General features: G+C 45.6%; 1 pseudogene; it reads right to left on the bottom strand.

Annotated features, from left to right (window-relative positions):
- Positions 1-257: 257 nt before the first annotated feature.
- LOC135563511 (ATP-dependent RNA helicase DDX39A-like) lies at positions 258-23,545 on the bottom strand (annotated as a pseudogene).

Raw genomic sequence — 23,545 nt, 5'->3', positions numbered from 1 at the left:
CACGTCAACATCCGGCATCTGCTCCTCATCCTCCCCTCGAAGGGATTGGTCGAGTACACCCAGAAGCCTCTTTAAAAGGGTTACCTTCATTGTTTTCCTCCTTCACTTGAAAGGGTTGCCAGTGGCGCCTCGGCCTGCCCCTGCTCTTCCTCCCCACCCTCTTCCTGCTCAAAAACTCCTTCTTCCCGTTAGCTACCTCCTTGTGCTCCTTCTGGATCTCCTCGAAGAACGGATTGGAAAACAGGGGTGGTTCCAGTTTAACAAAGTTTACTATATCGTATGAACACTATCAAAGGTCGCCATTACACAAGGCAAGGTCCATCAACTACCAGACTTCCTGCACATGCGCTCTCTTGAATGAGTGATAGCCCCTTAATAACAGAAATATTGGGATACTTAAAACATGAACTTAACACCATGGACCGATATAATGAATTTCGTCCCGAACCTTGTCGGAATCCTCGGGCATGTCGTAGTTGAAGACGATGTTGACGCGCTCAATGTTCCATCCCTCGGCCAAACAGGTTGGTGGCCACCAGGATCCGCCTTTGGAAGTCCTTGAACTGCTGGTACCGGGAAAGCCTGGGGGAGGAAGGGGGGCACCCATAGATTTAGAATGTTGTCTGAGAGAAAGTTCTTGTTAAGTCGATCTGGATAACAGCTTCTGCTACATGACTGTTATAGAAAATGTGCAAGTAAATGAGATTCTCAATTTGATTGTGCAACTCCTCATTCCTCTCCTCCTTTTGAACCGGCAGCTGAGACAGAGCCACACAGCGCTGCACAGACTTCACAAAGATCACCACCTTCAGACAGAGGAGAAAATGGCAGTGAGACACCGAAGACAAACATGGGGCACAAAACCCATGCTGCATCTGATATGGCACCCTGGCTTTACCCTGGTCAAATAAATGTACACTCTGAAGAGGAAAAACACAGGGCATAAAACTCACAGGCAGAAACTTTGTCGGTGCGTAGACTTAGTTCACTTGAATGAGTAAAATTGTATTTAAAAACGTGACTTTCAAATCCATGGACAAAATACATTCAACTCACTCAGATTAAAACTAAAATAAATTACGTTTTAGCATTCAAATCTCTGAAAAGATCTCTGTCCGTACCTGGTTGAACTCGAGCACATGGAGCAGGTCGAAGAGCATGCGGTTCTCCTCCCTATCCTTCAGCTTGCAGTAGTACTGCTGCAGGCCGTGCAGCGTCAGCTTGGTCTCATCGTCCACAAACACCTCCATGGGCTACAGGAGATATTCATTAAGCACCAAACAGAACACAGGGAGGGACTACCAGGACTTCCAGTGCTAAACATTTTGCTAGTGTGCCCTAATGAATAGAACATGGGGAAAGTGTCACTCTTTGGGACAGTTTTATAAACCTAGCCACATTAAGTGAAAAACAGGAGTAAACCACATTCTGTGTTGGTGAATGAAGAACTACAAATGTCATTGTGAACATCAATTAGTAGTACTAGAGCTGGATGGAACTTTATTTTTCATTATAGCTTTAATGCCAGGACTGTTCCTCCTGAAAATGTCCAGAGCCCCAGACCCAGGTTAAGAGAGGGTCAACTCTGGCCACTTTTGAGACAGACAGTCACGAGCAGGCAAAGCTTAGATGTGCTAGACTGGAACTTATTACATGAATATTAAGCCATATCCAAAATCCCTTGAAAAAAAAGGGGGCAATCAGCAGTTTCTACATCAATTTTTACACCTTTAAAATTAAAAGGATAACAAATGACCATGAGCTTAGTTCAACTTTCGTACCCCACCAGAACCCAAAATACAAGCTTGTTTCATTCCAATGCTTGTAAACAAAGTAAACGCAAAAATAAACTATATAGTCTCAAAACATGGTCAAAATGATAATTCTGATATCATTGACGGTCAGTCCTTGCATATAGCTCTACGAATTTCAGAGTGGTTAAATTTCTTCAGACCTATCCCCCCAAAACAGGGGCGAGGAAGATGATTAATTAATGTTTATACTGCCGATTGCCTCTTCAAAGTGCAATTTAGGGAGATGTGTTCATCTCTGTGTGTGTGTGTGTGTAAAACTGCAACTTTAGGTTTCAGAACATGTACATAACCACGGGTTATGAGAACCCCTTCAATGTACATCCTGCATGAACTTGCGGCAGACAGGATGGATCTCTTTGCTTAGGGTGGCGCTGAACATCATGCACTGCTTCTCGTGGGGTGCGAGCCTGAAGATGTCCTGAACATCACGCCTCATGTCTGAGGGAGAGACGATAGGAAAAGAATATGGCCGTCACAAAAAAAGTCAACCAGCCTGAAATCTGAGGACTACATAAAATGTAAATACTTTCCTACGTTTTGGCAAATCCTTACTTAAGTCACACCATCAAACTGTTACAGACCTATATCCATCCTGCCCTGCCTATCTAAGGTCTTCGAAAGCCAAGTCAACAAACAGGTCACTGACCATCTCGAATCCCACCGTACCTTCTCCGCTGTGCAATCTGGTTTCCGGGGCCGGTCACGGGTGCACCTCAGCCACGCTCAAGGTACTAAACGATATCATAACCGCCATCGATAAAAGACAGTACTGTGCAGCCGTCTTCATCGACCTTGCCAAGGCTTTCGACTCTGTCAATCACCATATTCTTATCGGCAGACTCAGTAGCCTCGGTTTTTCTGATGACTGCCTTGCCTGGTTCACCAACTACTTTGCAGACAGAGTTCAGTGTGTCAAATCGGAGGGCATGCTGTCCGGTCCTCTGGCAGTCTCTATGGGGGTGCCACAGGGTTCAATTCTGGGCCGACTCTTTTCTCTGTATATATCAATGATGTTGCTCTTGCTGCGGGCGATTCTCTGATCCACCTCTACGCAGACGACACCATTCAGTATACTTCCGTCATGTCCTTGGACACTGTCCTATCTAACCTCCAAACGAGCTTCAATGCCATACAACACTTCTTCCGTGGCCTCCAACTGCTCTTAAACGCTAGTAAAACCAAATGCATGCTTTTCAACCGTTCGCTGCCTGCACCCGCACGCCCGACTAGCATCACCATCCTGGATGGTTCCGACCTAGAATATGTGGACATCTATAAGTACCTAGGTGTCTGGCTAGACTGTAAACTCTCCTTCCAGACTCATATCAAACATCTCCAATCTAAAATCAAATCTAGAATCGGCTTTCTATTCCGCAACAAAGCCTCCTTCACTCACGCTGCCAAACTGACCCTAGTAAAACTGACTATCCTACCGATCCTCGACTTCGGCGATGTCATCTACAAAATAGCTTCCAATACTCTACTCAGCAAACTGGATGCAGTTTATCACAGTGCCATCTGTTTTGTTACTAAAGCACCTTATACCATCCACCAGTGCGACCTGTATGCTCTGGTCGGCTGGCCCTCGCTACATATTCGTCGCCAGACCCACTGGCTCCAGGTCATCTACAAGTCCATGCTAGGTAAAGCTCCGCCTTATCTCAGTTCACTGGTCACGATGGCAACACCCACCCGTAGCACGCGCTCCAGCAGGTGTATCTCACTGATCATCCCTAAAGCCAACACCTAATTTGGCCGCCTTTCGTTCCAGTTCTCTGCTGCCTGTGACTGGAACGAATTGCAAAAATCGCTGAAGTTGGAGACTTTTATCTCCCTCACCAACTTCAAACATCTGCTATCTGAGCAGCTAACCCGATCGCTGCAGCTGTACATAGTCTATCGGTAAATAGCCCACCCAACTTTACCTACCTCATCCCCATACTGTTTATATTTATTTACTTTTCTGCTCTTTTGCACACCAATATCTCTACCTGTACATGACCATCTGATCATTTATCACTCCAGTGTTTATCTGCAAAATTGTAATTATTCGCCTACCTCCTCATGCCTTTTGCACACAATGTATATAGACTTTTTTTTTCTACTGTGTTATTGACTTGTTAATTGTTTACTCCATGTGTAACTCTGTGTTGTCTGTTCACACTGCTATGCTTTATCTTGGCCAGGTCGCAGTTGCAAATGAGAACTTGTTCTCAACTAGCCTACTTGGTTAAATAAAGGTGAATCTTTTTTATTTTTTTAAATCTATCCCATTCTGTTCCAGGATCCACTACTACTTAGTAGGACAGTGTATTATAAGTGCATTCTAAGTGGTATGCTAGTAGGTACATTGGAACACGTTTTCAATTGACCGTTCCTCTGTGACGTTTCAACTCACTCCTTGCTCCCGTCACTCACATCTGGCATCAGCCCCCCTGTACTACTGTGGTCTGAATTTGCATCTTGTCACACTCGTCCAGGACAAAGTGCTTCACGTTCTTCAGGTTGAGGGTCTTGTTGCAGCCGGGCGTTCCCACCACAAAGTGGGGGCAGTTCTTCGTCAGCGCGTCCTCGTCCTTCTTGATGGACAGGCCCCCGAAGAACACGGCTGCCTTGACGATAGGCATGTACTTGGAGAAGCGCTCATACTCTTTGCTGATTTGGAAGGCCAGCTCTCGTGTGTGGCACATCACCAGCACAGACACCTGGTAGACAGAGAGAGAGGTAGGGGAGGATGTTTAATACAGAACTCTCTGGATAGCAGACAAGCACACAAGATTATCCAATAGGATAGAACAGCAGTGTAAACAGTGAGATTTAAAGGAGAACAAATTCAGACTGCAATTGGCCCAGCGTCATTAGGGTTTGGCCGGGGTAGGCCGTCATTGTAAATAAGAATTTATTCTTAACCGACTTGCCTAGTCCAAATAAAGGTTAAATAAAGTTGGCGATTAGACACTTTCTTATGCAAGTATCCCCAGATACACATTAAGCCTATTCCTAAACTACAAAGCACTCAATGGATTCTCCATCGAAAGCTATTTTTAGTACAGGAGGATGTAACAGCAATTCAGTTGCTGCTTCCACAATGTCATTATTCAACCATTCACCTGCCCGTCCACAGGCTCAATCTGCTGCAGGGTGGCCAGTACAAACACAGCCGTCTTGCCCATACCAGACTTGGCCTGGCACAGGATGTCCATGCCCAGGATGGCCTGTGGGATGCACTCATGTTGGACTGAAAGACAGAAACGTAACTAGGGAAGTTAGTTAAGAACAAATTCTTATTTACAATGACGGCCTACCAAGAGGCCTCCTGCGGGGATTGGGGCCTGGGATTTAACATTAAAAATATAAAAATATATAGGACAAAACACACATCACTAAATAAAGAGAGACCTAAGACAACATAGCAAGGCATCAACACATGACAACACAGCATGGTAGCAGCACAAAACATTGTACAAACATTGGGCACAGACAACAGCACAAAGGGCAAGAAGGTAGACAACACGTCACACTGACAGTTGTGGCTGCTTTGTAAGAGTGTCCATGATTGAGTCTTTGAATGAAGACATTGAGATAAAACTGTACAGTTTGGGTGTTTGTTGCAGCTCATTCCAGTCACTAGGGGCAGAAAACTGAAGAGAGGAGCGACCCAGGGATGCTTGCGCTTTGGGGACCTTTAACAGAATGTTACTGCCAGAACAGGTGTTGTATGTTGAGTATGAGGGCTGCAGTAGATATCTCAGATAGGGGAGGGGGAGTGAGGCCTAAGAGGGTTTTATAAATAAGCATCAACCAGTGGGTCTTGCGACAGGTATACAGAGATGACCAGTTTAAGTATGATGTGATGCTTGAAGGGGCATACATGTATAACTCATAGTCGGAGTCCCAAATGGCACCCTATATATTGTGGATTACTTTCGACCAGGGCCCAGTCACACACAGTGCTAGTTTTGAACAAAGCCCTATGGGCACAGCTTAATAGTAATACACTATGTCAGGAATAGGGTGCCATTTGACACACACAGAATGGACAAAGTCAAAAACAGTCCTTGGTTGAAGATGGGAAGTGGCTGTGAGGCTCACCTTCAGAGGGATGTTCAAAGCCACAGTCGACAATGGCGCGGAGCAGCTCTGGTTTGAGCAGGAAGTCTCGGAAGCCGGAGCTGTGGATGGAGACTAAGAGCCCTTTACCTCCTCCTTGCCCGCAGGTGTGGTGGTCTCCGGGGCAACCTGAGGCTCCACATCCTCTTCATAGTCCAACAGCTCGTTGTCAACGTCGTTCTCTGCCATTCTAGAGAAGGGGTACTTGCGTTAGTTGAAGCTAGGAAAGACTGGAGACTAGTTTGGGGGTGGGGAGGGGCACTGTATCAACAATACAGTTCATTCACAAGGTTAATTGAAATATCAATTCAATAATCTATGTACAATTCCTCACCATCTAACCTTAATTATATTACATGAGGATTCCAATTCTTGTAATTTCACTTTCTGAATTGAATCCTTGTGAAACATCACCGTCTAGCACAGGGTTTTCCATATTCGGTCCTTGGAACTCCAAGGGGTGCACGTTTCCCCCCCCAACATTACACAGCTGACTCAATCAAAGCTTGATGCTTATTCAGCTGTGTCGTGCTACAGCACAAACCAAAACGTACACCCCCTGATGTCCTTAGGACCGAGTTTGGGAAACACTCGTCTAATGTTTATTCCTACATAACATTAGCTAGCTGCTAATAATGCTAGTAGCAGGCCGCACGCACACCGCCAAAGCTGGACAGTACACAAAATGGGAAGCGAATACATTTGGCACATAATCATTACAATTTACCTAGCTAAAAACAAGGATTGGACCAGCGACCACCCTGCAACTGTTAGAGTTGCGTAAGTTCGAATCTGGCATCAGGATAAATATAACAATGAGTCACCGATTGTATACTATGTATTTTTTATTAGCGAGGTAATAAATGGCAAATGCAACTTTCGTATATACGGGCTCGCTGTAATACCACGCAGGGCAGAACAGAGAACTGACAGGATGTACGTAAACAGTTGTTCTTATACTGTGATGGACATAGTTCCAACCCGCCTGTTGGCCTATCACAGTAGAGGCTGGGCGTGGTTTAAACTTGCTCAGCCTATCGCAGACGCTCAGGCGGGTCCCCGCCTCTTGGCGCTTCTAGGAGTCCTCCCTCTGTCGATGTATAGATTCTTACTGTTCTGGTATGGCTATTATGTTGTTCATTATTTTTCCATCTCAGTTAAACCTCGTGATGACCACCCCTCCCTATGCCTGCTTAACCACAACTTTGTAAGACACAGCAAGTCACACCATGTGCTCAATATTGTTACATACAAACACAAGGAGAGAGAAAGCATCTGCTACATTTACATTTACGTCATTTAGCAGACGCTCTTATCCAGAGCGACTTACAAATTGGTAGGCTGTTATCTACAGTTTTGCAACATGCAAGTCACACCATGTTATTCAGTTCTTGTCACACACACAAACAGGCAAGTAGCAAGCAGTTGTTTAATCTCATAATGGATGCTCCAGTGCACAAATGCAGATACCTCACACAACCAACATCAGATCATATTTAATCATATGGTAATGGCTATAATGTGAAACACAGAATCCCACACAACTCAGTTTACAGTAGTTAGCCAGTTGCCCGATTCAATCAAGTTGAACAAGGAATCATGCTTCACTCTCCGCACAAACAATGGCAGCCGCCTCCTCATTCAAACTGTGTGACAGCAAAGTGCTATAAAGGGAAATAGGTTCCAAATGCAAGGTGAATATTCAGAAATAACGTTGGCTCAAATTAATAACGAGCAAGACATTTCTAGGGTCTAACTTGACCTAAAATGTAATTCTCGGAACCAACCTGCGACACACTGCTAGCAGAAGTTAACTGCTAACTGACACGACCGTGCTAGTACTAGCGTTAGCTTGACGCAATGCCAAATGTGTTAGTTAGCTAGCCAGATTGCACAAGGTTTTCGCAAAGATTTTAACAAAAATATACTCGAACATGGCTGCTATTTGTGAGCATTATGGAAAGAAAAATATGTTTCTTATTTACAATTGATGCAGATATTGAAAATGACTCAATACTGCAAATGTTTTATGCAATTAAAATCGTCTTCGAGTATCACTGCTAGCTAGGTTCACAGGGGCAGTCTAGAAGCACTGTGCTCGTGTATTCGTGGCCACTATTGGTCAATTTTAAAGGCAATCTCACCAAACCGGCCTGAAAACGAACCGTCTAATTTAAATGCCGATCTTGATGTTCAATATCTGCATCAAATGCCGATCGGGATTTCGCCAGCTGCCCTAAACTAAATTGTAGGCATAATTTCTTGTTTGACAACACTGGTATGAAAAAAAGTACACTTGATAGCCTTATTCAGCAATAATGTAAACATTTATGATTTCTGTAAATTATAGCTACGTATGACTAGGTTTCCTCATCCAGAAAAAAATCTGAATTTAGATTAGATTATTAGTCGGTCGGAGATGTAATTATAGGGTACAGTGAAATTCTTAAGATCTGAACTCCAACAGTGCAGGTCAAAAAGACAAGTGAATGAAACAATAATAAGAATATGTGTAACCGGTGCCATACTGCACTGCTGTAACTGCGCTGTGTGTGGTTGATTGAGACTATAGACGTGGACTTTGGAGACCAGGTAGTTTTAATCAAGCAGAACTCACTCTCTGCATCCTGCATCCAAAAGGAAATAAAACATTTGTAAAGCACATATGTTCTGAGAATCGTCGCCTCTTTCTCTCTCAGTGCATCAAAATGATTTTCGAATACAAACATTAATAGTCTCTCCTTATTATACATAACATATTTTACAAAGATAAAACCACATACCTGCATCCAAAAGGAAATAAAACATTTGTAGAGCACATATGTTCTGAATATCGTCGCCTCTTTCTACAGCAGATACACAATAGGAGGGACTGGAATCATTCGAGGAGCTAGCCATCGTTCACACATACAATAAATAGCCTGCTAATACCTTAGCTAGCTATTAACCACATGTTGATATCATCCTAAAAAGTACAATTACAAGTGCATCTTAACAATACCATCCACTTATGAGTAACCTCTAAATACACATCATTATTCATGAACAAAACACTGTGTGTATGACTTTGTACTGAAAAGAATCAAACTTTTCTGAAGACATAAAAAGCGTGACTACCTCTCTCAGGATACAAAATGATTTGAGCATGCAGGGCAAAACGTAAGAACACATTCCACTTCAGCCAGGATGCAGGCATGCATAATAACAAATCAACACGACATATTAATATATGAACCTGGTGAAATTCACAGTACTTTAACAACTGTTACATATGCATACTATATAAATATTTATTTACAACATTTACAAACCAACAGCCTGCATTCATCCAGTTTGTATAAATTATGATAGACATGTGACATGAAGCTATTTAAGGGCAATTTGGGCAAAGGCGTAACAACGACTGTATTGGACAAATAGACATTTGGCTTAAAACATTTATTCATTCATGGGCAATATGTGTGCATGCCCTGATCATATCAGCTTACTACATCTGTCTTCCCTCACCAAACCCATCAATGATTTGATTTATTTGACTATAATATATCAGTTATGGCCAACAGAGGGCAACATTTATCCATATAATACGATAAAACCTCACTGAACCTAAATTAATTGGGTTACATTGTAAACATTTTTCAGATATCGTATGTGATCAGAAACAATGCATTAATTTCCCGGAGTGGTCGCTCTGTGCTTTTGTAGTTGACGTCATAATGTACGATGAGATATAGAAGCCTATGACGTAAACGAACTCAAGAAAATGTTCAGTGCGCTACTTTTGCCTCAGTTGAGTTGATGCTTTGCAAAGGACAGTCATCCTCATGTTCAAATAAATCACTTTGAGTGGACAAAGAAGACATTCTGTGTGAGTACAGCATAACTGGCCAAGATGTTGTAAAAAAAAAATTGAAATGTATTTTAAAATGTATTTGTTTATTTCAAAAAATGTCAGGTCCAATCTGAAGGGTGCCTGAAAGCACAATGGATAGAAATCATAAACCGTTGAGAAAAATTATTCTAAAAGTAAGTCTCATAAGTGATAAAAAAAATGTTTGTTCATTCTGGGACTATCCCTCTTGATATGTAATGAGGCTATCTTCTTGGTAGTATAACCTATGTGCTGTAAAAACAGATTGATATGATTTATAGTTGGAAAAGTGGGCATAATTAATTCAGGGCTAAGGTTAAATGTATTTCCTTATGTTCATATACCCCAGGCTGGGACCCTCCAAGCTAGTGCTGGAGAGCAGGTCCTCCAGACAGACATCACTGACCATGATGGACTAAGGCTGCCAGCCCTGGTAGACTGCCCCATTGACAGCCCCCTAAAGGTAAGAAAACATCTTATAGTTCTGTTGCAAAACGTCTGGTTGTAACGGAGACCAGTTGGTTGCAATCTAGTAATATGACGTGTTGAAAACCAGTTTACAACGCGATAATAAAGCCATTAAGACACATGGACCAGCTACTAAACTCAGCAAAAAAAGAAACGTCCCTTTTTCAGGACCATGTATTTTAAAGATAATTCGTAAAAATCCAAATATCTTCACAGATCTTCATTGTGAAGGGTTTTAACACTGTTTCCCATGCTTGTTCAATGAACCGTAAACAATTTATGAACATGCACCTGTGGAACGGTCGTTAAGACACTAACAGCTTACAGACGGTAGGCAATTAAGGTCACAGTTGTGAAATCTTAGGACACTAAAGAGGCCTTTCTACTGACTCTGAAAAACACCAAAAGAAAGATGCCCAGGGTCCCTGCTCATCTGCATGAACGTGCCTTAGGCATGCATCACACCTGCAGGACAAGTACAGGATGGCAACAACAACTGCCCGAGTTACACCAGGAACGCACAATCCCTCCATCAGTGCTCAGACTGTCCGCAATAGGCTGAGAGAGACTGGACTGAGGGCTTGTAGGCCTGTTGTAAGGCAGCTCCTCACCAGACATCACCGGGCACGACGTCACCTATAGGCACAAACCCAACCGTCGCTGGATCAGACAGGACTGGCAAAAAGTGCTCTTTACTGACAAGTCGCGGTTTTGTCTCACTAGGGGTAATGGTCGGATTTGCGTTTATCGTCAAAAGGAATGAGCATTACACAGAGGCCTGTACTCTGGAGCGGGATCGATTTAGAGGTGGAGGGTCCGTCAAGGTCTGGGGCGGTGTGTCACAGCATCATTGGACTGAGCTTGTTGTCATTGCAGGCAATCTCAACGCTGTGCGTTAAAGGGAAGACTGCCTCCTCCCTCATGTGGTACCCTTCCTCCAGGCTCATCGTGACATAACCCTCCAGCATGACAATGCCACCAGCGATACTGCTCGTTCTGTGCGTGATTTCCTGCAAGACAGGAATGTCAGTGTTCTGCCATGGCCAGCGAACAGCCCGGATCTCAATCCCATTGAGTATGTCTGGGACCTGTTGGATCGGAGGGTGAGGGCTAGAGCCATTCCCCCCAGAAATGTGCAGGAACTTGCAGGTGCCTTGGTGGAAGAGTGGGATAACATTTTCTTATTTAATTTTTTAAGAGTGGGTTAACATCTCACAGCAAGAACTGCCAAATTTGGTGCAGCCCATGAGGAGGAGATGCACTGCAGTACTTAATGCAGCTGGTGGCCACACCAGTTACTGACTGTTACTTTTGATTGACCCCTCCTTTGTTCAGGGACACATTATTCCATTTATGTTAGTCACATGCTTGTGGAACTTGTTCAGTTTATGTCGCAGTTGTTGAATCTTGTTATGTTCATACAAATATTTACACATGTTAAGTTTGCTGAAAATAAACGCAGTTGACAGTGAGAGGACGTTTCTTTTTTGCTGAGTTTAGTTAGAACTAATAGTTTTGGAATTCAGATTTGAATTCTGATTGTAATTCTAAGGTTATGGTTTATAGCTGGAAAAGTGGGCATAATAATGGAGGGCTTAAGTTCTATGTATTTCCTTATGTTCCTATACCCCAGTTCTGGGACCCCCCAGCTAGTGCTAGAGAGCAAGTGCTCCAGACAGATGTCCACCCTGGCCATGATGGACAAGCCTGCCAGCCCTGCTAGACTGCCTCCAGGATAGCCCTCCAGACAGATGTCCATTCCGCTGGCCATGATGGACTAAGCCTGCCAGCCCTGGTAGACTGCCTCCAGGATAGCCCTCGAAAGGCAGATGTCCATTCCGCTGGCCATGATGGAGCCTGCCAGCCCTAAGCCTGCCAGCCCTGGTAGACTGCCTCCAGGATAGCCCTCGAAAGGTAAGAAACATCTTTAGTTCTGTTGCAAAACGTCTGGTTGTCACGGAGGACAGTTGGTTGCAATCTAGTAATACGACGGGTTGAAAACCATTTTTTAACGCGATAATAACGCCATTAAGACACATGGACCAACTACTAGTTAGAACTAATAGTATTGGAATTCAGATTTGAATTCTGATTCTAATTCTAAGGTTAACCCTTATGTGACATGTCACTCAGTACCATCATGCCTATGGTGAAAAATGTGGTTTCTATGGTGATATGATTTCCCCACTGTTGTTATTTGTCTCAGAACCTTGTGCCGAAGCCCCCGCAAGGCCCCAGGCCCAGCCGAGAGGCAAATATAGCAAAGGCAGAAAAGAAGGCCACAGAGGTTATCAAGGCTAGAAGGTCTAGGGAGGCTAAGTCAGGGGTGAAAGAACTAAGCCGCCAAGTAGTTGGTATGTTAGCACTGCCTCAAACTCTAACAACCAGTTACAGTGAGTATTCATCTCCACTTCCAAAATACCTGGATTTATTGATAGAATTCTAAAACGATATATGGTGGAAGGATCCACTAATGTCTACGATCCTCTTTCTGTAGGTGTCCTGCCAGCTATCAAGAAGGGCACTAAAGTTACCCTCCAGTCCTCCAGCTCCCTCTCCGATGACAACAAGGAGGCACTAGGTTAGTTATTATGTTGTTTTTACCGTCTTTTGCACCAGCACATTCCCCTTCTTTCTTTTCTCTTATTGTCTGTAATGGTATTTTCATTTTCTCTCCTCTTTTTTTCTTATTTTTCTATACAGTGTTTGGAGACATGTTATGTGTGAAGAATTACTTTAAATCAAATGTCAAACTCATTCTATAGAAGGCCGGGTTTCTGCAGGGTTTCACTCCACCCTTGATTGATGAATTAAGGTCACTAATTAGTAAGAAACTCCTCTAACCTGGTTGTCTAGGTCTTAATTGAAAGGAAAAAACTAAAACCCGCAGACACTTAGCCAGCCCTCCATGGAATGAGTTTGACACCCCTGCATTAAATACATTTTGATTTGACTAGGGGCCGTCTGCCAGGTCCTGACCACCAGGGTGGGAGACATCCTGAACAGTACCTGCAACGACGATTACAAGGCCAGGCTCATCATCCAGAAAGGTACACTTATAACCTGTTTTGCCCATATGACCAGTAATAACCAGTGTATTACCATTATAGTAAATGTACTAGATACTGCATAGTGTAATACATGGATGTGGCTTTGAACCAGTTCAGAATATGAGTGTGTTTTCTTAGGATTGGATTCCGGTGCCAGGGAAAGGTTCCCTGACTCTCCGTGTTCCTCTTCACCCAAGGACAAAGAGGAGGTGGTTGTAAGTGCCATGACTGTCTCATACCCTAAACCCTCCACCTCAACCCAGGCAGCATGGGCAGCTCCTGCCCAGACTCTGGAAGAAGAGGTGGGGGGGGGGCTGAGGTCTCCAAGATGAGTGACAGCTCCCTGATGCCCACCAAGAACAGGCAGGACCCCCTGGAGAAGATTCCCTCCCTCCTACCAGGCAAGGAGCACATCCTCCTTTGCAGCACTCCCTGGGCCACCGTCATGAGCCCCCAGACTCTGAAGTTTATTCTCCAGGGCATCATGTGCCGACTGGAGGCCTCAGAGTCCCCCCCAGACAAGGAGGGCCAATGACCCCTTCAGGTTGATGAAGGATCTCTTTGTGGAGGTCCAGCATGCCCTGAAGTATGCTGACATCTCTGTCGTCTTTGGCCTGGAGGAGAGCATCCAATTCAGTGGTGAGGATGCGGTGAAAGCCATCGTGAAGACTGCGGCTAAAAGATTGTCCCTGCGTTCGGACTCCAACCGGGCTCAACTGCGTGCCGCACGCTCTGGTAGCGAGGCAGCCATCAGGTGCATGGCGGACACCATCACACAAGTCATAGAGGACTGGAGTTTCGAAGGCCATTTTGGAGCCAGGAGGAGCCGTGGTAGTGGGAGGTCATACTCCTCAACCTCCTCAAGGAGTGACGTCACCCTCACCGAGGAGCTCCTGGCTTGGAGGGAAACCCTAGAAGAGGACCTAGAGGAGATGGCTGATGACAGCACTGGTTTGGAAAAGACCAGGGTGAGCTCAGCCATCTCTGAGAAGTCCCAGGTAATTAGCTACCTTTCTGAAAGCACCAAGCCCATCAGCAGCGCCCTCTCCACAGACCTCGAGGACATCACCTCCACACAGGTGAGACGGCCAAGAACCAGTAGATCGTTTTGTTATTTGGGCTGTTTGATTGTGAGGCATCGACTCATATCTGTTTTCTCTCTACTAAGAAGAAAAGAAGGAAGAAGCTATGAAGAAAGAAGTGAGGAAGTCAGGAAAGAAGAAGCGAGGAAATAACAAGAACCAGAAGAAGAACAAGGTGTCTCCTCTTGGCAATGATAGTAAGTCCTCATTTCTGTCAGTCAACATGTGCATCTGTCTTCAGCACAGTATTGTAATGTAAGGACGGGAGACTATGATGAAGTTATCAGGGTCTTATTCATTAGCCACTAAATGGAAGACAGCGGACTAAAACAGGGAGGAACTTTCTTGAACTTGCCAATAACAAATGCTTGTTTTTGTTTTGTTTCAAAATATTTTGCTACTGTGTACCCTAATGAACACGACCCTGATTTCATGCCTTGTTCTCTGTCACCTGTTCAGGTACTGTGGCTGCAGATGAGCCTAAGAAAAAACAGGCTCTCCTCCCGCGGATCACAGCCGCCCTGGCAAAACTATTTTGCTTCCCCTTCAAAAAAAAAATGCAAAAGTAACTGTACAGAAGACGAGTTTGGGAAAACCTGCTGCCACCTCCCCCAACCCACTTTCTAAATAAACTCTCAAAGCCAACAGAAGAGGGAGGGAGACAACCCCCCTACTCACAACTCATTTTATTATACCCCATTTCATTCAATAAACACAACTTGCAGCTATTTTGATCTTCTTCTTCTTGAGTTTTTCTTTAAAGACCCACCTGCATGCTATAGATTCTTAAGGTCAATTTGCTGTCTACTGTCTACTACAGTATCATTGTTATGAGTATGTTCACTGTGCCAGTCATTATAGGCTATAATAATGCCCTAACCTAATTGCAATTGACATATTAAGAGTTACATTTGAATAATTCCCTCATTTTATATATTTTTTAGAGGGAATAAATCTCTAAAGCACTATAGAGTGCCGTCCCTAGGAGGGGTGCGTCACTTGAGTGGGTTGAGTCACTGATGTGATCTTCCTGTCTGGGTTGGCGCCCCCCCCCCCTTGGGTTGTGCCGTGGCGGAGATCTTTGTGGTCTATACTCGGCCTTGTCTCAGGATGGTAAGTTGGTGGTTGAAGATATCCCTCTAGTGGTGTGGGGGCTGTGCTTTGGCAAAGTGGGTGGGGTTATATCCTTCCTGTTTGGCCCTGTCCGGGGGTATCATCGGATGGGGCCACAGTGTCTCCTGACCCCTCCTGTCTCAGCCTCCAGTATTTATGCTGCAGTAGTTTATGTGTCGGGGGGCTAGGGTCAGTTTGTTATATCTGGAGTACTTCTCCTGTCTTATCCGGTGTCCTGTGTGAATTTAAGTATGCTCTCTCGAATTCTCTCTTTCTTTCTCTCGGAGGACCTGAGCCCTAGGACCATGCCTCAGGACTACCTGGCGTGATCACTCCTTGCTGTCCCCAATCCACCTGGCCGTGCTGCTGCTCCAGTTTCAACTGTTCTGCCTGCGGCTATGGAATCCTGACCTGTTCACCGGACGTGCTACCTGTCCCATTATTTGACCATGCTGGTCATTTATGAACATTTTAACATCTTGGCCATGTTCTGTTATAATCTCCACCAGGCACAGCCAGAAGAGGTCTGGCCACCCCTCATAGCCTGGTTCCTCTCTAGGTTTCTTCCTAGGGTTTGGCCTTTCTAGGGAGTTTTTCCTAACCAACGTGCTTCAACACCTGCATTGCTTGCTGTTTGAGGTTTTAAGCTGGGTTTCTGTACAGCACTTTGAGATATCAGCTGATGTAGGAAGGGCTATATAAATGCATTTGATTGATTGATAGAGTAAGCCCGCCACTGTATGCAAGCCACGCCTCCCCGCAGAATAAAGAATAGACATGAGTGGATCATTGCGGTGTCACCACAAAGGGTACCTTGATTAAGCCAATTCATTGGCTTTAGACATGCCAATCATGCCTGTGTTGTAATCTGATTGGTGTGTGCACCACCTCACGGCAAATGGTGTAGAAACGCTGAAGCACGCCATTCTGTTTATGATTTACATTGAGGAAGCCTTCATCTTCATCAGAGGTTACTCGGCGAGCAGTGCTGTGCTGATACTGCTTCCATTTCTCTCTTGTCGAATTAATACAGTGGTCTTCATTTTCATATTTCCTGAAAGCGAATAAGCCCCTCAAATGGAAAGGGAAGGCAACCGAAAAAGAAAATAGCCGAAATAGGCTACAAACCGTTATTTTTCTGTAGCCTAGTTTTACTCACAGAAATAAGAGGAGACATTGTAGCCTCTTCGCTTGTGCGGCCTCCATTGCATATATCGTTATACAATCGTTGCAATGTTTTGAATAGCCTTTTTCTATCACATTGCACTGCAAGACATAGGATTGAACTGACATTTGAATTGGTGACAGATACTGGAGCTGAAGCATCATCTGCAGCGCGAGAGCCTGTTGTACAGGTAGCATCGCTAAGTGCCATCACACAAACCGAAACAGGCAAAAGCCTACGTAATTACATCCTCAGCCAGTTCTTTGTAGCCTATACAACGCAGGTTATTTGTCCTTCAGATGTATTCTTTTTGCTAGTGAAGTCATGCTACAGCCGTTAGAATATTGTAGTCAGAAATGGGTGTCCCTTGGGTTGGCTTTACTCCAAAAGATGAGAGCGAAAGATCTCAAACATTTTATTATGGAAGAGGTATTATGGCTGACTATAAAAAAAAGTGAAGTATTCTGCCCCAAGCATCTGCATTCAGTCTTTTTGGGGACTACTTTTCAAGGAATAAATTACCTTGCATTTCAGGCTAATATTTTAATATTATAAAACTAGAATAGAACAGACTAGAGACATGCACCACCAAGTGAAAGCGCTGGGTAGATTTCACCAGCACAGGGTGTGTTGAGTGAGAAATCAAGTCATTTCTTTTAACCTTATCTAGAAAATGCACTCACCATACAGAGAGTGAAACACTAACTCTCTAGAAAACAATGACCTGATCTTCACACATCCTCATGACCTTGTTTTGAAATTAAACACTATACTAGATTACCACACACACACGGATGGGACATTTGAACATTACAGCTCAGTAAAAGTGACAGTTGGCATTTACACACAGCTGTGTAAACCTCACTTCTTTCTCATCATCCCTGCTACTTGCTGTTGTTATGGCAACCCATGCTAAGGTGAACTGTGAATGAATGCCGATCTGCGGCCAACAAGGCAGAGTTCATCTCAGCCTATGCCCCCCTCCAGTCCCTCGACTTCTTGGCACTGACGGAAACATGGATCACCACAGACAACACTGCTACTCCTACTGCTCTCTCTTCGTCTGCCCACGTGTTCTCGCACACCCCGAGAGCTTCTGGTCAGCGGGGTGGTGGCACCGGGATCCTCATCTCTCCCAAGTGGTCATTCTCTCTTTCTCCCCTTACCCATCTGTCTATCGCCTCCTTTGAATTCCATGCTGTCACAGTTACCAGCCCTTTCAAGCTTAACATCCTTATCATTTATCGCCCTCCTCCAGGTTCCCTCGGAGAGTTCATCAATGAGCTTGATGCCTTGATAAGCTCCTTTCCTGAGGACGGCTCACCTCTCACAGTTCTGGGCGACTTTAACCTCCCCACGTCTACCTTTGACTCATTCCTCTCTGCCTCCTTCTTTCCACTCCTCTCCTCTTTTGACCTCACCCTCTCACCTTCCCCCCCTACTCACAAGGCAGGAAATACGCTCGACCTCATCTTTACTAGATGCTGTTCTTCCACTAACCTCATTGCAACTCCCCTCCAAGTCTCCGACCACTACCTTGTATCCTTCTCCCTCTCGCTCTCATCCAACACTTCCCACACTGCCCCTACTCGGATGGTATCGCGCCGTCCCAACCTTCGCTCTCTCTCCCCCGCTACTCTCTCCTCTTCCATCCTATCATCTCTTCATCTCTTCTCTTCCCGCTCGTGGCTCAACGACTCATTGCGAGCTCACAGAACAGGGCTCCGGGCAGCCGAGCGGAAATGGAGGAAAACTCGCCTCCCTGCGGACCTGACATCCTTTCACTCCCTCCTCTCTACATTTTCCTCTTCTCTCTCTGCTGCTAAAGCCACTTTCTACCACTCTAAATTCCAAGCATCTGCCTCTAACCCTAGGAAGCTCTTTGCAACCTTCTCCTCCCTCCTGAATCCTCCCCCTCCCCCCTCCTCCCTCTCTGCAGATGACTTCGTCAACCATTTTGAAAAGAAGGTCGACGACATCCGATCCTCGTTTGCTAAGTCAAACGACACCGCTGGTTCTGCTCACACTGCCCTACCCTGTGCTCTGACCTCTTTCTCCCCCTCTCTCCAGATGAAATCTCGCGTCTTGTGACGGCCGGCCGCCCAACAACCTGCCCGCTTGACCCTATCCCTCCTCTCTTCTCCAGACCATTTCCGGAGACCTTCTCCCTTACCTCACCTCGCTCATCAACTCATCCCTGACCGCTGGCTACGTCCCTTCCGTCTTCAAGAGAGCGAGAGTTGCACCCCTTCTGAAAAAACCTACACTCGATCCCTCCGATGTCAACAACTACAGACCAGTATCCCTTCTTTCTTTTCTCTCCAAAACTCTTGAACGTGCCGTCCTTGGCCAGCTCTCCCGCTATCTCTCTCAGAATGACCTTCTTGATCCAAATCAGTCAGGTTTCAAGACTAGTCATTCAACTGAGACTGCTCTTCTCTGTATCACGGAGGCGCTCCGCACTGCTAAAGCTAACTCTCTCTCCTCTGCTCTCATCCTTCTAGACCTATCGGCTGCCTTCGATACTGTGAACCATCAGATCCTCCTCTCCACCCTCTCCGAGTTGGGCATCTCCGGCGCGGCCCACGCTTGATTGCGTCCTACCTGACAGGTCGCTCCTACCAGGTGGCGTGGCGAGAATCCGTCTCCACACCACGTGCTCTCACCACTGGTGTCCCCAGGGCTCTGTTCTAGGCCCTCTCCTATTCTCGCTATACACCAAGTCACTTGGCTCTGTCATAACCTCACATGGTCTCTCCTATCATTGCTATGCAGACGACACACAATTAATCTTCTCCTTTCCCCTTCTGATGATCAGGTGGCGAATCGCATCTCTGCATGTCTGGCAGACATATCAGTGTGGATGACGGATCACCACCTCAAGCTGAACCTCGGCAAGACGGAGCTGCTCTTCCTCCCGGGAAGGACTGCCCGTTCCATGATCTCGCCATCACGGTTGACAACTCCATTGTGTCCTCCTCCCAGAGCGCTAAGAACCTTGGCGTGATCCTGGACAACGCCCTATCGTTCTCAACTAACATCAAGGCGGTGGCCCGTTCCTGTAGGTTCATGCTCTACAACATCCGCAGAGTACGACCCTGCCTCACACAGGAAGCGGCGCAGGTCCTAATCCAGGCACTCGTCAACTCCCGTCTGGATTACTGCAACTCGCTGTTGGCTGGGCTCCCTGCCTGTGCCATTAAACCCCTACAACTCATCCAGAACGCCGCAGCCCGTCTGGTGTTCAACCTTCCCAAGTTCTCTCACGTCACCCCGCTCCTCCGCTCTCTCCACTGGCTTCCAGTTGAAGCTCGCATCCGCTACAAGACCATGGTGCTTGCCTACGGAGCTGTGAGGGGAACGGCACCTCAGTACCTCCAGGCTCTGATCAGGCCCTACACCCAAACAAGGGCACTGCGTTCATCCACCTCTGGCCTGCTCGCCTCCCTACCACTGAGGAAGTACAGTTCCCGCTCAGCCCAGTCAAAACTGTTCGCTGCTCTGGCCCCCAATGGTGGAACAAACTCCCTCACGACGCCAGGACAGCGGAGTCAATCACCACCTTCCGGAGACACCTGAAACCCCACCTCTTTAAGGAATACCTAGGATAGGATAAAGTAATCCCTCTCACCCCCCCCTTAAAAGATTTAGATGCACTACTGTTCCACTGGATGTCATAAGGTGAATGCACCAATTTGTAAGTCGCTCTGGATAAGAGCGTCTGCTAAATGACTTAAATGTAAATGTAATATGCCTTTGTGATGTTGTCAGATTAAGTCTTTGTGTTTTACACCGGCTTGGCTGTGGCGTGCTTCTGCTGTACAAAACTGCTGAATGCCACAATAAGGACCGTAGTAGGAGGGAGGGATATCATAAACCTGTCCTGATGTCTGTGTCTGCATCTCGGAGGTTCTGTCTATCTGTTCGTCACACCGACTCTCTCACTGTGGTTGGTTGGTTGTAGCGATCAGCAGAGGCCTGCCCTGTGCTAAAGGTTCCACTCCATTATCCTGCTGACGCTGAGATACTGGGAGAAACTCCATGACCTGACATATCAAGTCTAAAACTCCAGTATCCTGCCCTACTGCAGCTACTACAAGCTCCCTTCTAGTCTGTTGTTCATATTATTTTGGAAGCACTTTACATTACAGCACGGAATAAAGGGGAAATGGAATGGCAACTGGTTAAAGTTACTCACAAAGCAAACCAATATTTGCCCAGATACAGGATGCTACAGATCAGTATAACTGTATTGTTTCAGAGACATCACATACTAGAGGGGTGATAATATTACAAAAACAACATTGCAATGTTTCCTCTAAAATTCCCCCAAATGTCTTGGCATGGGGCCCCCAATTGATTTTGTTATGTTTGAGTCACTCAGATACACTATATATACAAAAGTATGTGGACACCAATTCAAATTAGTGGAGTCGGACAGTTCAGCAACATCCTTTGCTGACAGATGTATAAAAATTGAGCACACAGTCATGCAATCTCTGTAGACAAACATTGACAGTAGAATGGCCTTTACTGATGAGCTCAGTGACTTTCAACGTGGCATCATCATAGGATGCCACCTTTCCAACAAGTCAGTTTGTCAAATATCTGCCCTGCTAGAGCTGCCCCGGTCAACTGTAAGTGCTGTTATTGTGAATTGGAAACGTCTAGGAGCAACAACGGCTCAGCCGTGAAGTGGTAGGCCACACAAGCTCACAGAACGGGACCGCCGAGTGTTGTAGGGAGTCAAGAATAATCTGTCCTCAGTTGCAACACTCACTACCGAGTTCCCAACTGCCTCTGGAAGCAACGTCAGCATATTAACTGTTTGTCGGGAGCTTCATGAAAGGGGTTTCCATGGCCGAGCAGCCGCACACAAGCCTAAGATCACCATGCGCAATGCCAAGCATTGGCTGGAGTGGCGTAAAGCTCTGCAGTGATGAATCACGCTTCACCAGCTGGAAGTCCGATGGACAAATCTGGGTTTGGCGGATGCCAGGAGTACGCTATCTGCCACAATACATAGTGCCAACTAATGTTTGGAGGAGGAATAACGAATTGCCTGGGGCTGTTTTTCATGGTTCGGGATAGGCCCTTTAGTTCCAGCGAAGGGAAACCTTAACGATACAGCATACAATGACATTCTATACGATGCCCTTTCCTGTTTTAGCATGACAATGCCTCCGTGCACAAAGGGAGTTCCAAACAGAAATTGTTTGCCGAGGTTTGTGTGGAAGAACTTGACTAGCCTGCACAGAGCCCTGACCTTAACCCCATCGATCAGCTTTGGAATGAATTGGAACACCGACTGCGAGCCATGCTTAATCGCCCAGCATCATTGCCCGACTTCACTAATGCTTTTGTGGCTGAATGGAAGCAAGTAGCAAGTCCCCGCAGCAATGTTCCAACATCTAGTGGAAAGCCTTCCCAGAAGAGTGGAGGCACCAAAAGGGGGACAAACTCTATAATAATGCCCATGATTTGTAATGAGATGTTTGACAAGCTTTTGGTCATGAAGTGTAGCATAAGAACACAACACAAGCCATGGCAAAATGTGTAGAATTGCAGGAAACTAGCTTAATTAAACTGTAAAATGCTTTCTTTTCCCCATAGCGAATAGCAGACAAAATGGTTTTAAAAAGAGCAACATTTTGTTTCTGCTGCCATGGGAGGGCCTCTAAAAATTTTGGTCGGAGAAGGCGCTGTTGGCCACGCCCCCCACATCTATTTCTCCACCTAGTCAGGTGAACAGGGCCTTGCCCTTTATTATGATAAACAAGCCCGGGCAACCATTTCACCAGAGCGGTTGTCTTGGTTGCACTTGTTTTCTAAGATCACTGGTGTCTGGTAATGTACAGGAATGATTCACCTCAGTTCACTCTCTCTGGGAGTATAATTAACGTCACCTCTCTATTGGCCCGTTCCAGTGTGTGTGGCAAACTATCCAGACCTGTTCTGTAACCCCAGAGGGAGGTTTCATGTTGTGTTAATATAGAGCTGAATGAACACACAATCAACTGGTGACACAATGTACTGAGGCTATTGTACCAAAGTGGCACAGGTGTAATAGTAATAGGTCAGATGGTTTCTTTTTGGCGACACACTAACTATACTGGTCCCAGTTTCGATCAGTTCCCCAGAAAAGGGGATCTGGTTGGTTCAAGGGCATGCAAGGGCATCCGGGGTTGTTGGTGTACAGTGTTAAATCTGTTTGTAATCCATTTGAGGTTAACGCGGCAGTGCTGGTAATCCTTTTAATCTGTATCTTATTGAATCACAGACCTGATCAGGGTCAGATCGGCCTAGCCCCCCTCCGACAATACACTCACTACCATTGCAGAATAAATTATTAGTCACATTGCATTGCTTTTCAATTCCTTTGGAGGGAGGATGGTGGAAGTGTGTACTTTAAAGCCATGTTCCCCTTGGTATTCATGGAAACGTGATTATCAGGAGGGCGCTTATTGCTACACTAGGAATTCAGGAAGCAATTATTCTTCTAAATGTGGTTGCGTTTAGGGAACTTGGGTAGTCTGAGGGAGCTTCACCAGATGACATGATATTAGCTAATTAGCCCAAATGTGTCTGGTCTTCCTTCAAGCTTACCATCAAAGCAACTTATTCATTAGATTCATCTCGATTCTAGATAACATCTGCTTTACAGGGCCATGGACCGATATAATTAATTTCATCCCGAACCTGCCTGCACGGGCCACTCTGTGCAGGTAGGTGTCGGAATCCTCGGGCATGTCATAGTTGAAGACGATGTTGACGCGCTCAATGTCCATCCCTCGGCCAAACAGGTTGGTGGCCACCAGGATCCGCCTTTGGAAGTCCTTGAACTGCTGGTACCGGGAAAGCCTGGGGGAGGA

Source organism: Oncorhynchus nerka, linkage group LG21 (genome assembly GCF_034236695.1).
Source record: "Oncorhynchus nerka isolate Pitt River linkage group LG21, Oner_Uvic_2.0, whole genome shotgun sequence".
Taxonomy (NCBI): Eukaryota; Metazoa; Chordata; class Actinopteri; order Salmoniformes; family Salmonidae; genus Oncorhynchus; species Oncorhynchus nerka.
This window is presented reverse-complemented; position numbering and strand designations above follow the sequence as displayed.